The following is a 5,282-nucleotide window of genomic DNA, read 5'->3' as shown; positions in this document are numbered from 1 at the left end:
CTTTCTCTCTTATATATATAATAGCCCCATTGACTTTTTTTTTTTTTTTTACTCACAGTATTTCACAACATGAAAATGCACAGAACTGCCAAAGCATAGATGGCCTTAAAGTGGATCAAGCCATACAAATAAAATATATGTGACAATACAAATTGTAGTATTTCATCATGGAAAATAGACTTGATGTACCGTCAATGTTTTTGTTTATTTTTTATATAAAATATATATATTTTTTTTTTTTTTTTCTTGAGAGCTAAAACATTCGGGTTGACTTATCTGAGGTCATGTCACATATCCAGATGTGGTATTGCAGAAATCTTCCTTTTTATATGCTTTGCTGCTGCTGACTGTTGCACAACCCATAAAGCAGAGACTTTGTTCGAAGCCTTTCAAGCCTTTATGTTTACATGTAGATGCACACCAGTGAGCGTGTGAGGAAGACAGGTCCTGAAGGAATTGCTTGTGTGACTGATGGCAGGAAGGAAGGACATCTACTGTTACTTTAACCTGCCATCAACGTTAGAGGTTACAGATGAAGCCATATCAACAGAATCACCTGATGCCTAGTTAGTATATTTATTCCTCTTAATAAGTGAGAGGAACATTCACTTTTGAATATCCTGTGGTGTATTTTGCTACAAATATTTACCTCTATTTTAAGAATTAGCAATAACTGTAAAAATGTTTTCAATTCAAACACACATGCAGCTATTACTTTGTCCCAAAGCCAGTGAGTGCTTGAGTATATACAGTGGGAGTTATCGTTGCCAGGATGTTTGTTATTCATGCTGTGAAATCACAAGGTAAAACCAACTCATCTCTTCAGGTTAACTATGGTGCTGTGGCTTTAATTAATCAGCAAACCTATTCAGTGTTTAGAGCGAGCAGAAGAAAGAGGAAGAACTGGAAGGCGGTTGTTTATTTATTTTTTATAAGCAAAAAGCAGTGGACTGCACCTATTTAATTGTATGCCTTTCTAGGGGGACAGTCATTTCTGCATTTGTGTATGGGAGGTTAAAAAGGGTGAAAGTCTTTGGGGTTATATTTCCTTTGAGGGAGCAAATAAAACTTGCACTGTCTCCCTGTTTGTGTAATGATCATACGGAGCTGCTTTATTTCATTTAATGCTAAAACGTCTGCTATTTCTTGTAATAGTTTACATGTGCTGCAGCGGATTTTCACACTTCTTGAAGATTAATGTGTCACATGTTCAGGCTGTCTGTTGAGGTGTGGCGAGGGGGTCAAGACTCAGGACACACATGCCAGTTTTTAACTTCCTCTTTCTGACTGCAGTGTAGTCAACGTGAAAAGTGCCTCAGATGTACTCAGACACTGTGAGTAAGCCGACAAAGCCTTGGTACGATGAGATAAGATGGTGGTGCATGAGGTGTGACTAAGCTTGTAGCATTCATGCATACAGTGTGTCAAAGTCACTTCTTGTTCATAATGTGTGTGTGTGTGTGTGTGTGTGTGTGTGTGTGTGTGTGTGTGTGTGTGTGTTTATCACCAAAGATGTGCATATGTGGCATGCCAACTGTCACCCTACTCTTGCATAGTTCCTTACCTGTTATATCTGTGTGAAAAAATAGAAAAAAAAAAACTGTTTACTTTCATTCAATGTCTGCACACCTTTTTATGTTAAGCAGTATTTTAATTTTTTACTGGCACAGATGCAACATTTGTATTAACTTTTTATATATTTTTTTGCATGTTTGTGGATATTTGTAATAAAATTGTACATATTTTTACACCAGAATTTTGCATTTCATTGATTTTTGATTGAGTTTTCTAATGTTCTTATTTATAACCTCATGATACAGAGTTTGTGAGACTGAAAATAAAGGCCTTACAAGTTTAACAACATGCTGGACAAAGACTTAATTATAAACAGTTGAAGGTAATTTTGTTTTAGAGGCTATTAAATATGTAGAATTATTGAGTTATGTAACATCAGAAGGGGCCTTAAAGTGTAATCTTAAATATATCACACAATCAAGTCATCAAATGCCATGGCTTCTTGGATTTTCGGTGTAAACACAAACATCCGCCAACAAACAACACTTCTGAAGCTCGGCTGTGGCCTGAGCCACTCAGTTTCCCATCACAGTAAACACTTCCCATCACCACACTTGATCTGCAGACTGCTTTGTTACACTAACTTTTTTTTTTGTGGCTCTGTATTTGCATGATGATTCATCAGAGGTGGCTGCTCTGTGCCTGTGGCTGGGGCATTCAGGGGTTGAGCAGCTCTGCTGATATTTGATACGCTCAGCTTTAGGTTAACGATAGGTTGAGTAAACCATCAGCTAACCGTAACACTAATAAAACCATGTCGGGTGACATAGGTAAGACAGTTTTGCTTCAGCCCAACATTTAGTCAACTGTAGCATCAACAACCGATGATGTCATGACATTTGTCCCGGACTTGACCATGAGTAAGGTGACATTTAATGGAGAGCTGCCTTGACTTAGTCAGACAGCAGCATCAGTATCACTTGCAACACGCCGCGAGTCTCATCCATGAGCAACAGGTTGTCAGACCGGGTGCTGAGCATTTTTAAGTTTCGATTCCCAGTAATAACAGAGTAGCAGAGAAACGGGCCTTAGAATGAACACAGCTGCGGATGTATGTCACTGCTGGGTAGAGAAACTGTTCCTCCACCAGGTTAAGGCAATTGTATTCGGCACATGAATTCCCCATAGGGGATGAATAAAGTATCTATATATATATCTATCTATTTATTATCTTGCTGAAATGTCTTTTCATTCATTCCACCTTTGTTTATACAGGTGTGGTCCAAATCCTAGATAAGTTTGGAAAATGGACCACTGAGCACATGAAGATGATGCTGCCTATAGGGCCAGCTATAGCAGTTTAGTCTACACAGATACAAGTAGATGTAATGTATCTGCTCTTTGCTTGGGTGAGAGAAGGAGTTAAATGTAGCTTAGATGTACGTTTGATCGGGGCAAGCATCAGACAGCAGCATCAGTATCACTTGCATCACCTGTCATGTGGCCCAGTAGATTTATGACTCCACAGTCTGATACCCAGGACAGAGCCTAAAGAGAAGTCAAAACACTCACCTAACATGAATACTGGGCTTCCGTACGAATGCTTACCTGACTTCTGGCACATTTTTCTGACCTATATGGTTGTTTAAGTCGAAAGACTTGTTGGGGTACAAAACCCAAGAGTTAGACAACCATAAAACTTCCAAGAATGCAAATAAAGGGTAAGGATGAAAGGAGAGAGAGAGGATGTAAAGAGGGACATCAAACAGGATGTGATCAAAATCCAACTTAAATTTACAGATCTACAGCTCACTCGGATTTAAACATTGCAGATACAGGAACAGCTAATGGTGGACTCAATTAAATGTTTTAAATCTGCCATTGAAATCAGGTGATTCAGCTTTAATTCCTGCTGAAATGTATTCTTTGAGCAAGATATTGATCGAGCGTGATTCTCCACAGACAAACTTCTCTCCTCTCCTCTCTTCTCTTTGCTCAATTGTTCACAACTAAACAAAAGACAAAAGCTGTGATGTCCAGAAACACAAAGGGCAGATTTATGCCATATTATGACCTAACAACTGTGCTTCTTTCTCCAAGAATAAATCATACAGATTCGTTTAATTACACTTTCAAAACAGGTTCATTTAAGCGTGGACTATTAAAATTGAATTAGTTTTGAGAGTTACTTGGATGAAAAACATTTCACAACCTTCTCATTCTTTTATTTCCACAAATTTCAATGCTGAAAAACATTTTTGTGTCAGTGTTGCAGCAAACAAAATAACTACCTACAGATGCAAAGAGGTTTTGAACTAATGTTGGGCTATTTATCTCATCAGTCCATGCATCAAAAATCTGTAGTTGGGAGCAAATTTATCAATCTCGTCTGCAGCAGGGATATACAGCGGCACATTTGTATATTTTGTATTGTTTAAAATTTATCACTTTAAAAACAATCAGTGCGAAGTCAAATGAAGGTCAAAGAAAGAGAGAAAAAGAAAAAGAAGAAAGCGGAAAAAAGCAGCACAAAAAGACAAAGTAATTGGGTTTGACTTTCACTGCCAACACACTGCTGATTAGGAGGGTGGAGTGTTTGATTGTGTCTCTTACAGACTGATTCTAATTTTAGGGAGTGATTAGCACCACCACACCGAAGTGAAATAAAACATCACAGGGCTAGAGTCTACAGAAGGTTTACTCCACTGCCTTTTTATTGACGGAATATCCCTTGAGCTTCAGAATTTGTAGAATGAACAAAACTATACTGTAAAACTACTTTGAGAAATATTGAATGAATTTAGGTTTTCAGGCTGTGATATTTGTTTCGCATAATGTAATGAATAGAAACATTATATGATATGAGGAGGTTCTGGGACATTCAGCTGTCAAAAGACAAGAGAGAAAGTACAAAATGACGGATGTATAAAGTAGATAACTGTGATGACTATGCGCACACACGCATTCGGATCAAATAAACAAGCGCAGTTTGTCTATTTAAGTAGAAAATATTTCTGTGTCAACGACCTTGGACAAGCACACAATGATCAAAAGTTCAGATGACTCTCCATCAATCAGCTACACATCATTCTGGCCCCTCCTCGCACACTCACATGACTTGAAATAATACGAGCATAAAAATGAATAAATACATCTAATAAAACTTTGCAAATTCTGTGAGCCCCCCCCCCCCACCGTGCCTCTTTTCTGCTCTTTTTTGTCTTTTGCCAAACCCACAGTCAATATAAAATTACCAAAGCCACAGAGTGAGAGAGTGAGAAGGTTCTGGGGAAAATCCACATTTTTTAAACATATGCATTTCCAGTTCCTCTTTTGTTCTGTTATTAAAAGCAGCATTTGCACCAATCACAGGGGATGCCTCCACCCGCTGAGTCTCCACGGCCCACATACCTCCACACACTTATATTATCTCTCACGCAACCCATCGCTCGTTACAGACAACCTGACACACATCCTGATCAAATATCACAGAATAGATCAAATCAGTTTGTTCACTTTTTTTTTTTTTTTTTTTTTTTTTATTGCAGGAAAGTTAACAATCACGTCCAAGTCATGTTTTAATATCACACTGCTCATTTCAAAGCAAATGTATCAAGTTTGAATTTATCTAATATATAATGTTTAGGTTACATACTGTATGCAAAGTGCTACAAGTTGACACACACACTATATCACATATTTACAACTTCATTTTTTTTTTAAATTTAATCTGAGAAGTTTGCGCTAATAAAAATAGAAGACAAGTC

The sequence above is a fragment of the Seriola dumerili genome, unplaced genomic scaffold (assembly GCF_002260705.1).
Source record: "Seriola dumerili isolate Sdu_G_001 unplaced genomic scaffold, Sdu_1.0 BDQW01000121.1, whole genome shotgun sequence".
Taxonomy (NCBI): Eukaryota; Metazoa; Chordata; class Actinopteri; order Carangiformes; family Carangidae; genus Seriola; species Seriola dumerili.
The sequence above is the reverse complement of the archived record's forward strand: the minus strand, read 5'-3'. Positions refer to the sequence as shown.